Source organism: Danio rerio, chromosome 4 (assembly GCF_049306965.1).
Source record: "Danio rerio strain Tuebingen ecotype United States chromosome 4, GRCz12tu, whole genome shotgun sequence".
Lineage (NCBI taxonomy): Eukaryota > Metazoa > Chordata > Actinopteri > Cypriniformes > Danionidae > Danio > Danio rerio.
Window position 1 is genome coordinate 54915665 of NC_133179.1, and position 13471 is coordinate 54929135.

At 34.1% G+C, this 13471-nt stretch overlaps 1 protein-coding gene across 5 annotated transcripts in view; it reads right to left on the reverse strand.

Annotated features, from left to right (window-relative positions):
* Positions 1 to 13471, reverse strand: part of LOC103910797 (uncharacterized) — a 1018570-nt gene that overhangs the window by 708282 nt on the left and 296817 nt on the right. For all 5 annotated transcript variants that reach the window (XR_012402573.1, XR_012402572.1, XR_661236.4 and 2 more), the window contains exon 2: positions 4072 to 4220. The gene's annotated coding sequence lies outside the window, so the exon portion shown is untranslated. The remainder of the gene's footprint in view (positions 1 to 4071; positions 4221 to 13471) is intronic.

The window sequence follows — 13471 nt, forward strand, 5'->3', positions numbered from 1 at the left end:
TTATAAAGGTCTGATGAGCAGTTAAAACTTTTCCCACATTGAGTGCATTTGAATGGTTTCTCTCCAGTGTGGATTCTCATGTGTGTATAAAGGTTTGATGAGCAATTAAAACTCTTCTCACACTGAGTGCATGTGAATGGTTTCTCTCCAGTGTGAATCCTTATATGTTGATGAAGGTCTGATGAGCGGTTGAAACTTTTCCCACATTGAGTGCATTTGAATGGTTTCTTTCTAATGTGGATCCTCATGTGTATATTAAGGTTTGATGATTGGCTGAAACTCTTCCCACACTGAGTGCATGTGAATGGTTTCTCTCCAGTGTGGATCCTCATGTGAATCTTAAGATCGCCTTTTCTTCCAAAACTCTTTCCACACTGAGTGCAGGTAAAACAATTATTGTCTCTCCTTTTCAAAATATCATCAATCTGTAAATTAGTTTTTTCCTCAATTTTGACATGATGTTCCTCCTCTTTACTCCCCTCATACTCTTCAATTAGGTCTGAAATAAAAAAAACACTAGTTGTTATCAAGTCTTAAAAACTCTCATCAAAAGCTGAAAAATTAAAAGACACTGGAAACATTGGCTACACAGTGTAATTTTGATGCACAGTAAATGTAAAATAAATCAAATCATATTGTGTTTGGTCCATTAACGTGTACATATTTAAGCAGATTCAATTCAATTAATCTTTATTTATCTAGTGCTTTTACAATGTAAATTGTTTCAAAGCCGCTTAACATAGAAGTTATAGTTTATGGACTATGCACTAACTCTGCTGACATGGTTCCGGTAGAATATCAGTCAGGTTCTTTACGTCCGAATTATAGCGCATTATACAGCAAAATTAAATTTTGTGGCGAAACCTAAACGCATCAGAGGATGGCAAAGAAGGGAGATTTATTCTTAAATTGATGAGGATCTAGTGCCAGTGGATGTCCAGCATCATGAACACTATTATTGTTCAGTTCCAGAACCCACAATAGTTTTTTAATACACCAGATCAGTCTGACAGTCTCCATGAACAGGTGGAATGACTAAAAGGAGACTGCTTCGATGCTGCTTTTATTGCTGTTATAAGGTTCTAAAGGTACAGTTAAAAAATCATGTACTAGAATTTACATCATTTAGAATGTAATAGGCAAATAACAGTTTAAAACAAATGTGTCAAGCGCAAGTATTTATATGCAAAACCTAATCAGAGTACCCGAGGTACCGATGGGTGTTACGGCCCTGGATTACCATATGAGGGGTGCCAAACACACCGTGTGAAGTACTGCTCATCGGCACCAACTACCTATTGTGCAGTTCTGTACACTGGAGACCTCTTTGGTTACTGAAACAGCTTTTGCTATCAGTAATGAAGACATTTCTACATTAGAAATATTGCCACCACACAGTGTTGGGCAGTAGCGTCGCTACAAGTAGTGACGCTACTAGCTTATCTACATTTCTCAGTAGTGTGGTGGTGGCGTCACTACTTTTTAATTAAATAGCTTTTGTGTAGCGAAGCTATTATTTTAGTTAAGTAGCGTTCACACAAGTTACATTTACCGATCGCAGATCAATAAGTGACAGTACTGACATTCATGGAGCTGTGAGGCCGATGTCTAGCCGATGAAACTAAATGCATAATGTGGCGAGAAAGACAATTTCTTTTTCTTCCTGTTTTACGGTGGTCAGGATTCTGTTTATCCAGAGTTAGAATGACCCAGGGTTAACACTTTTTTTTGCATATCATCAGCATGCTGTAATCCATTTCTTAATCAGCAAAAGTCATTTTTAGACTAGTTTGTTGGCCAGTTGTAGTCAGTGCAATGCTAAATGTTATTGTTCCACTATAATTTGTTTGTTTTGCCTCATGTCATCCCACAGCAACATCATATAGTTTAGAATACTGTACAATGTTTTATTATAAATAATTACTTTAGTGTCCATTTCATTCAGCAGATTTCAAATTAGTGCATAGTGCATTAGTAAATAATTAAATCATTATGATAAATGGAGTTAAAATGACCTTTTTGAATAAAAAGTGTAAAGTTTTATTGAGATGGATTGTTGGTGATTGTATAGGTTTTGGCCAGATTGGGTAGCAAAACATGAACAAAGGAAAATGAAGACTTGTTTAAAAAGATTTAGGACCTACAACACAATATTTCAGTAAATTTAGGACTTTTTAAAGCCTGAAATTTAGATTTTGGAATTTACGACATTTTAAGACCCAGCGGAAACCCTGTTTAAAATAGTCCTGGTAATTATTATAATAATGATATACTTCTAACTCAAATACTATCTGTGAGAGCTAGCAACAACTTCTAGAAACAACTTTAAACCCATAAAGTTGTTTGAAAAAAAGGGGAATTGTGAACAACGTGACATATGCAAATGGAAAGTACTAAGCCAACACCCTCACTGTAATAGCAGATATCTTCTATGTCAGGGGTGTCCAAACTTTTTGGGCCGAGGGCCAGATGCAAAAAAAAATGTTGTCCCGGGCCAAATTTTACATACATCACACACACATATATATATATATATATATATATATATATATATATATATATATATATATATATGGATGGATGGATAGATGTGTGTGTGTATTTTATTAAGAAATTATTTTATTTTGGTTGTCCAACTGTGTTTCTAGAAAGACTTAAGTTTTTAAAAAACTTGAATCTTCTCTGGGCAAATTACAGTTGCAACACTCATCCTTTATAAATTCTCCTTCAGTGAAGGGTTTCCTGTGCTGTGCGATCAGCTGAGCTACCTCATAACTAGCCAAACTGCAAAAAATGCTTTTCTTACTTAGATGTTTTTGTCTTGTTTTGAGTCCAAATATCTAAAAATTCTCAAAAAAATTGTCTTGTTTTGAGAAATAAAATGCTAATATTTTCCTTAATATGCAATTTTTTCCTTAAAACAAGCAAATTAATCTGCCAATTGGGTAAGCAAAATAATCTTATGTCAAAAGGAAAAACAAGATTATTTTGCTTACCCCATTGGCAGATTATTTTAGCTTGTTTTAAGGAAAAACTCACTTAATATTAGCATATTATTTCTCAAAACAAATTAGAAAATGCTCCTTTATTTAAGATTTTTTAGATTTTTGGACTTGAAACAAGACAAAAATATAAATAAAAAAAACCATTTTTTGCAGTGCAGTGTAGAATTTTCTTGCACTTTAATAGCACAAAAAAAACTGCTGTTGTTGAGCTGATAGGGCGCTGCTAATTGTTTTACTTTCTGATCTCATTCGGCACCAGTGTAAGAGCTGAAGGCCTGATGCTTTGTTTCATAATGTCTTTTAATATTATATTCCTTCTTTACTGCAACTGATTCCTGGCAAATTAAACAGATACATTTCCCGCTGACCTCTGTGAAGAAAAATTCTTTGCCCCAACGTGACTGAAACTTCTTGCACTGACTGTTGATTTTCCTTTTTCTTGGTGCGCCATGGCTCGCCAAAATTTGATTATCAATTATGTTTCCTTCAGTTTGATTGGTTAGTTTTACTTCATAACAAGAAGTAATGCCTAATTGAAGGCATGTAATAGCGACACCCGGTGGTTATTTATTGAATTACGTTTATTTTTGTATAGCGGGCCAGATTCTATTAATATTTATAAAAAGCCTCGCGGGCCGCCACAAAACTGATTGCTGGCCGCAGATGGCCCACGGGCCGTTGTTTGGACACCCCTGTTCTATGGGAATACTGTAAGTCAAATATCCTCAGCTCAGTTAAACTTTTTTATTTATTTATTGTTTTTATTTATTTTATATAGTGCCGGTGCTTAAGGACACTTTACAAACAGTAGGAGAACAAGAAAAGCAATAACCTTAAAAAAGTAAAGAAAATGGGAGACTAATAATACATAAAATGAATGACAAAAGACATGAGAAGTAACGAAAGAAACTCATTCCTGTCTTTCAATGAGTGCTTATGCGAATTAAGGAGAACTAGGCAGCACACATTTAGAACTGCAAGATGGATTAAATTAGTGTTCTTATCATTAAAATATATCTGAATGAGGATCAAATGACTGAGTTGGTGTTTGAGAATGAAAACCAACCTGTTTGTTCCTGCAGATCTTCCTGTTTGACTGTGAATGTTTCTTTAATCTTCACATCTTCACTCTCCTCTTTAATAAACGCCATCTTTATAACAGTGTGGAGATCAGTCGCTTCAGCAGGAGTTTTCTCTGCGTTTGGACACTTTATCCTGTTTAAAATGAACAAAACAATAAAAATGTCCTGTTTAAAACAAAACAAAATAATTTCTCTTCAACAGTTGCTTCAACAGTTTCTTTATATGAGAGTCATTAACAAAAAGAAATCAGGTAAAGGAAAAGGTCATTAAAATATGTATTACACACATTTCTGTTATATTATACACTATTATACAGTATTATATTTTAATTATTGTAATAAATTCAGTTATTATAATTATACAATATTATATTGTAATTATTGTTTTAAATTATGTTATTATAATTAACTTATATACTATTATGTTAATATTATGTTAGAATTAATAAACTAGGTATATGCACCGCTGTGTTGCCTTTGCTCTGTTATGGTCAGAACTGAGTGTCTGTGTATGTGTGTGCGTCTCTCCGGCTCGGGTGTGGGTGTGTCGAGAGGTTCTGGCTGTGCCTGTGTGGGTGTGTGTGCGGGAAATTTGAACCGGTTGAAGCGTGCCTGAGAAAGATAAAATACATCTGATGACTGTTACGGCGTATGCGTGTATCTGATAAGCGAACATTATGACATCGGTTGTTAAATAAACGCAAACGTCCGTTTACATGGTTATCGTTCAGTCCGGCTCTTTCCGGCTGTTAAAGCGTGAGACTGTGTGTTTTTATATCTGTTTGCGTCTCTCTGGTACGGCTCTCGGTCTGTTTGTATGTCTCTCTATCTGTGCGAATGAGACAATGATTGTTCAACATTGAGAAATATTCATCCATCGTGATTATTATGGTTGTTTAACTTTATTTCAATGTTATAATAAAACAATAAACGATTAACTGTGTTGTATGATCCATTTCTAATGTAAAGATTATCTCATGCATTTTTTTAATCTATCTATGATGCAAACTGTGAATAAATGTTCAATTACAAATATTTTATATTCCTACACAATGAATATCAAATATTTAACTTTATTTAAATGTTATAATAAAACAATAAACGAATAACTCTGTTGTAAGACCCATTTCTAACGTAAAGTTTATCTCGTACAATTTTTTAATCTATCTATCTATTATGTAACCTGCGAATAAATGGGTCCCACTTTACATTAGGTGGCCTTAGTAACTATGTACCTACAGCCCAAATTACACATTTGGTACAGTGTACTTACATTGTACCTTCATGTTCTTACATTGTACTTATATTTAAAGTACACACATGCTTAATATGTAGTTACAAAAGTGTACTTACATATATAGGCTAATGTGTAAGTACACATTTTATAAGTACATATTTGTAAGTACGTATTTGTAAGTACATTATTTTTAAGTACACGTTTGTAAGTACACAACATATTTGCTATTGCTATTTTTTTTTTTTTTTTTGGCAAACATATTTTTTTTTACTTCTATTACACAACAAAGAATTATTGTTTATGGTTACCGCAAGGTGCGCAATATCCTTATTATTCAAAGATGCAACCAATGTTTGCAAAATACATACAGTTGTAAATGTTCATTCAGTTCATTCATTTAATTTAATTGTGTCAGGAAAGAGTCATTTATTTATTTATGTTGTGGTGTGCACTTCACCTGTTGTAAATAATGCACATAAACTGCACCATCTATTCAGCAAAACGTTTTATTTGTAAACAGTAGTTAATATGCAAAAAATTAGAGGAAACAGCAATGAAAAATATATTTTATAGCATATATAATCTTTGTTTATGTTAGCAAAATGATTCTCACTTATGTTGTACAGCATTAAATAATGTAAAAATACACATAACTTGATATTACAAATCTAGTAAATTCAATGGTCAACAGTAACTACGATTAATAAATTATGTCAACGTATTAGTTAACTCTTGTTAACTAAGTAAATTTTGTTGTAAAGGGTGGGACCATTTGGACACTCAGGATTATGTACTTAACTACTGTGTACTTACACTGAAAATACACTAAATCTGCCCTCAAAATACAGTGAGGAACCATTGTTGATACACAGGAACTACCATGTACTTACATTGAAAATGCAATAAATCTGCCCTCTTGAAATACAGTGAGGAACCCTTGTTGATACACAGGAACTACCGTGTACTTACACTGAAAATACACTAAATTTGCCCTCTTAAGATACAGTGAGGAACCCTTGTTGATACACAGGAACAACCGTGTACTTACATAGAAAATACACTAAATTTGCCCTCTTAAAATACAGTGAGGAACCATTGTTGATACACAGGAACAACCATGTACTTACACTGAAAATACACTAAATCTGCCCTTTTAAGATACAGTGAGGAACCCTTGTTGATACACAGGAACTACCGTGTACTATACTGAAAATACAATAAATTTGCCCTTTTAAGGTACAGCGAGGAACCATTGTTGATACACAGGAACAACCGTGTACTTACATAGAAAATACACTAAATTTGCCCTCTTAAAATACAGTGAGGAACCATTGTTGATACACAGGAACAACCATGTACTTACACTAAAAATACACTAAATTTGCCCTCTTAAGATACAGTGAGGAACCCTTGTTGATACACAGGAACAACCGTGTACTTACATAGAAAATACACTAAATCTGCCCTCAAAATACAGTGAGGAACCATTGTTGATACACAGGAACAACCACTTACACTGAAAAAATACACTAAATCTGCCCTTTTAAGATACAGTGAGGAACCATTGTTGATACACAGGAACTACCGTGTACTTACACTGAAAATACACTAAATTTGCCCTCTTAAGATACAGTGAGGAACCCTTGTTGATACAAAGGAACAACCGTGTACTTACATAGAAAATACACTAAATTTGCCCTCTTAAAATACAGTGAGGAACCATTGTTGATACACAGGAGCTACCGTGTACTTACACTGAAAATACACTAAATCTGCCCTTTTGTGGGAGAACAAATGTGTGAACAATTATAAATGTGGTATTTTTATTTAAACTTGCTAATAATTACAGGATATGCAAAAAAACAAGTTTTAATTCAGTTATTTTTATTGTAACTTTCAGATAAACTGAAACAGTGTATTTAGAAAACTTTTACAAAATTAGAATTATTTTGAGAAAATATAACAAACAAAAAAGGTCACACAATATGGTTTAAACACATTTCTTTAGATATACAGTAACACAGGAAACCATACGTTAGATGAAAAAAAAAAAAAAAACTCAAAATAATAAGCATTTAGCGGAATTTGTATTTAATTGGCAAGAGTTTTCCACTTTGTTTTGCCGAGAAAATTGAAGCTTTCACTTCAGTGGTCAGGGCCTCCGAGCACCTCTGAGCAAATTCAAAAAGCTTCTCTTGCTGAGGCTGGAATTGGGGGAGGGAGCGGTAAAATTCTGGATCAACAATTTGAATCTCAGCTATAACTGCAGAGAGGGCAAGAGTGTTTCTGTCCACTCCAACCTTTGTGAAAGCTCTTGTCATGCTTCCTTCCTTATTGTATGCTCGAAGAACTTTTTTGTATCTCTTTAGAACGTCTTCTGGAGACTTAGCTGTTGAAAATTAAATAAATCATTTATTAATGCATTGCACATTATAAAAAAAATGGCAAAGTCATTTTCATCAAGAATCAATTCACAAAAAGTACTGATCTTGTATTTACCTCTCACAGTTGAACAGGAGAATGTATATCTTGACCTTTTTGGGGGGGGTTTCTTCTTTTTGGATTTTTTTTGTGACATCTTTCATCTTCAGATGATGATGATGATAGGGAGGACGATGAAGATGATGAAGAGGGTAACTCATCACTGTCACTACTAGTGTCTTTCTTCTTCTTTTTCTTTTCTTTGCCTAAATGAAAGATTCATATTAAATTCATTTTTCCTTGAAATGGCTGTCATTTTTAATGTTGGCATAAAATAATCTATTGCATTAGGCATTTTGAGCAACTTGCATTTTGCAAGGTCTAATTGTGTCCAGTAGTTGCTGGTTTTATTGTGAAAACTAATACTGTAATAAAACTAACAAATACTGTATACCAAAATGAAGGCTGATCTAAATGCAGCTTACTACCCTCACTGTAAAAACACTAAAACAATTGCTGCCTTAAAAACATTACTTTTTTTCACTTAAACAGCAAAGTTGTCTTAACTCAGGTTAAAGTTGGCAGGACTTGACAATACAAGTGTAAGTTGTTGTAATTAAGAAGGATATTGATAGTACTTATAATTCAAGTACAATAGACATGGTTTAAGTTTACTACACTTAAATATTGAAGCTGAGTCTCTCATTTGCACACACACTCATATACTATGGGTAATCTACATCTTTGGAAGAAACCAGGGGTGCGTTTCCCAAACAACGATGTCACTAACGGCTGAACTATCATAGTATGGTTCAATCATTTGGGAAAATAACTATGTAGTGACGAGTGTTTTCCCAAAACCGGTAGTTTTTCTTTCGCAGATTCATCGCTTGAACGACGTTAATTATAACGTAAAATGCCCAAAATGATGCTCTAAACTGGGAGTAACAACTTCTTTAGAGAAAAACCCATAATTTCTTTGTGCAAATTATATTGTTTTACACGCACACACATTTAAAATAAAGTTCAATATTAGATTTGGTAAAAACATGCACACGCTTTCCATATTAACTGGATATTATGTAAATGGCACATAGGGCCTGTGTTTGCTTTACTAATATTATTGAGAAGTTGAATATTACATATTCTATTCTAAAACATATCCCTTACAAAAGCTAACACATATTTTAATATCATATATAAGTCATATGAATAAATAAATAAATAATGAGGCAATTTATTAAGAAATGAAATGTAATATGTATTATTTCTTAGAAATGAAAAAAAACATACTTTAATAATATTTAAGTATGATGATGATAGTAGTTAATATTATTAATAAGTAGGATGTTGTTTATTCATTTTTATTTTTTTTAAAGTCTACTTTTATAATTTGAGAAATGTTCTAACCAGCAGGCCCATGTCATATAGAGTACAGACATTTAATAGATAACCCACTATAAATTAAAAGAATTAACGTATGCTTTTTGTTTTCACAAGCTTTGGAGACATAACATAAATTCTGCTTTTAAATAATAGGTCACCTATAGCTTTTGCCATGAGGCTGTGTTTAAAATAAAATCAATGTCTTAAAAATGCACTGCGAAGAGAGCATGATTGTTAACATTAAGATCGCTAAAACTGAACTGTAAAAAATAGTTTGAAAGCAAACTACACTTAAGAGCGATGACCTTTATGCTTTTTTATTTTTAATAACTCCAACTTTTAATGTTAGAATGTTCTAAATGAATAGGCCAGGGTGATAAGTGGGAATAGAACACAGAGCGCAAGCATTATTGATTATTAAAACTGATATTCAGCGAAAGAGATGGTATGTTTCATATTTTCAATGAAAATGAAAGGAGGTAGTTATGTTAAAGGCTCCGTTTTGTTATAAATTTGCATACGGTGAAGATAACAGTCATATAAATAAGTAGCTACACGACACCACAACATTTTTGGGGTCTGTTATGTTGTTAATATCAAAATTAAAATAGGCAGTTCCTTATATCATGTTTTCATTTTATTGTTAACATAGTAAAACAACGTAGCCAGGGTATGTGAATGAGGTTATAAAGTACACTGTTCCCTTTAAATATTTACCCGACGTGACCATGGGAGTTTGTTCTCCATATCAAACTTGCGAAGTCTGACAAGGAGAGCAAGAAGACTGAACTTTGTGTAGGCTACTTAATATTGAGGAAAAAGCCCCAATCAGATAGGCGACTGTCTGCAGCCCTGCCTCCATTTTCAGATGTCTCCGTTTTCCCCCATCCACACTGAGACAGAGCAGCAGCATTTTAGAATAAAAACGTATGCGTTTTAAAACTAAAACGTGTTAGTGTAAACGGGGCCCAAGGCAATACCGAAGGCAAAAGGCAGTCCAACCTGGTACTAGTAAGGTGTACCCAATAAAGTGGCCAATGAGTAAGTGTGTGTGTATATATACATATAAGTATATATGTATATATGCATACGAATACAATTTTTAAAGTAGATTTATTTAATTACAAATTTATAAATTTTTATTTGCACAAATTTGTACTATTTAAAGCAGAATTATTTTTAACTGAAAATGTTTAACTTAACTAATATATAGATTTAGCTGACTTTTGACTTTAAAGGTGCAGTAGGTGATTGTCTTCAGAAACATTTTTCGTTGTGCTGATTAAAAGTCTCTTCACAGTCCAATAGTAATGATTAAAGTAAATGATCTAAATGTGTTTATATGTATTTTTATATTCTGAGTAAGGCATAAGACTAAAAAATGTTTATTAAATTAAATATTGTCAGGCCGACATTTCCCATAATTCTGATAAGTAGCCCAAACTGTCAACAAATGTAGTTTTGGGCTTCTGCGCATCTCTGTTCACGCGCATCCGTCATTATTGTGTGCCCGCCTGCATGATTGCCGCGCATTCACGACACGTGCACACAAGACATTCACTGTCGCGGTAAAATCAAATTCTGAATTTAAACTTTTTAAAATCCTGAATCAATATTGGAGTTACTTTTGAACGCTGGAGGAAGGACGACACCATGGCTGAAGTGTTTCTGTTAGACAGGTAATGTTCTTCCACAAAGATGATATAGAGTGTGTTTAAAATGGATTATATACACAGAGGTGTTGTTCAGCCACTAAAATCTCCCAGTTTTATAAGGACCTTTTACAGCATCTTGTAATGTAGATTTTTATTTAGTTTTGTTAAGTTCAATTCATGGTGATGACAACCGTAAATGTGTATGCTGCACATAGAAAGAAAGTAGGACTTTTATGTTATGTTAAAAGGTCACTTCCGGTGTGAGCGAGAGTTTTTTGTTGTTGTTAGTGAATGGCCATGGTGGTCATGCAATAAAGGAGACGAGCTCTAAACTGTTGTTTTCATTTAGTAACAAGTTTAACAACAAAACATCAGTAAATAGCGCTATTAATAAGTAAAATTCCTGCACGCCGCCAGCCAGACACTAATTACATTTCTAACTGGCAAATGACATGAACTGGTGAGTTGTCTGCTGTTGTGTCGCGGTGCGCACACTTGTGATTTTAAGAGGCGTGACTTTGAATCACAGTCCCTCCCCGCCATCCAAAGATAATGAGCTAAGGATTTTGGCAGATCACCTACTGCACCTTTAAATAAAAGTTTAGCCAAGTAAAACTTTGATATAATTTATGTCAACACATTCAATCCAAATAAGTTAACACAACTCAACATTTTTAGTTGTCATAACTAATTGCCGCAATATTTTTTTTACTGTGTAGGTTAGACCCCTCACCCCACCCCCGATTTTTCTTGCTTTATATAAAAAGTAATGTTACATATAAAGCCTATGATTATCTTATTGCCAGGGCCAGACGGAATCTGCGGACGTTTTTTGCTATTTCTGCAGAGAATTTTGGTAAAAATCTGCGGATTTCTGCGGAATTATTTTGGGAGTATCCAGCGGAGTATCATAACTTACACTTTAATATATTAAATAAAAAGTAATAAATTACTGAATAAAAACTGAATAAATTCAGATTTACACATTTGCTCAAGTAAATAAACAGAATTTATAATGGGCTAAAAATCTGCAGAAATCTGCGGAATTCTGCGCGCAGATTCCGTGTGGGCCTACTTATAGCTTAGCATTACTCACCACAAACAGATCCAAGTGTGCGTCTTACAAAGTCACGTTCTTCCTCTAGAGATTTTATCTTTTCCAAAAGAATTTCCACAGTTGGACCTTCTGAAGCAACACATTCTCACTCCCAACTCGTCATATACTGACGCTTGGTCAGGAACCCTCGGCGTAAGTTATTGACGCACAGGGTACCCCTTTAGCGTCACATTTAGACGTGCAGGGATTCCCTATAGAATCTGTACCTGAGCCTGAAGCGTCATAGGGAGACGCTGGAGGCTCGTATAATTACCAATAGATGTCAACGCACTTTTTAAAACCTGATTTACGCCAATTATCGCAGTTTTCTTCTTTTAAAAATATGTAATTTTTATTTTGTTCATGAAAAGCGTCTGTAAACTGGGTCGAAACTACTGTATGAATAAACTTCGGTCCACGTGACATCCCTTCACGGTGAGTTTAACGCCGCTCTGCTATTGGTCAAACTGCATCAACGGTGAGTTCTCAGATGAGTTCAACTGTCAACATTAAATATTACGTTAATGCTGCATAATCTATTTTTATTGGAGATTAGTTGGTGTTTATAAATATGTTATCATTTACTTTATATTTAATGAGTGAACATATATTCGGTTGTCCAGTTTAGGTTAACTATAAAACTATACTACTAATAAAACTTTGATTCATTCATATTATTTATTATTTTTTTACTTTAAAAAATATTACATTTCAAGTACTAAGTTTAAAAATGTTTTATGCTGATCTTTTTTCATTTTAAATTATTCATTGAAGTTGCCCACCCAGCACGAGATGTCATTTCGACGTCGTTTTTTGGGCTAAATCAAGTCGGCCCGTCATAGACTTTATTTAGCCCAAATTTCTACGTCGAAAATTGGTCTGTATTTGGTCCGTCGGATTTGGTCTTAACATAGACCAAATATCGACGTGGTCTTTGTTTTGTCCGTCGGATTTGGTCTAAACAAAGACCAAATATCGACGTGGTTGTTTTGCCCGTCGGATTTGGTCCAAACATAGACCAAATATCGACGTGGTCTTTGTTTTGCCCGTCGGATTTGGTCCAAACATAGACCAAATATCGACGTGGTTGTTTTGCCCGTTGGATTTCGTATAAACATAGACCAAATATCGACGTGGTCTTTGTTTTGTCCGTCGGATTTGGTCCAAATCTAGACCAAATATCGATGTGGTTGTTTTGCCCGTCGGATTTGGTCCAAACTTAGACCAAATATCGACGTGGTCTTTGTTTCGTCCGTCGGATTTGGTCCAAATATAGACCTAATATCGACGTGGTTGTTTTGCCCCTCGGATTTGGTCCAAACATAGACCAAATATCGACGTGGTCTTTGTTGTGTCCGTCGGATTTGGTCTAAACATAGACCAAATATCGACGTGGTTGTTTTGCCCGTCAGATTTGGTCCACATTTAGCACAGTATCAGACTTGAACATATGGTTAAAAAGAATTACATAAGTTCCTTACAAAATGTTTTACATCTATTGCTTTTTTCCAGTCCAATGTAGAATGCAAAATATATTTATATAGCAGTTTAGTGCCATTACATTTCAATAATGGCAAACAAATAACAAC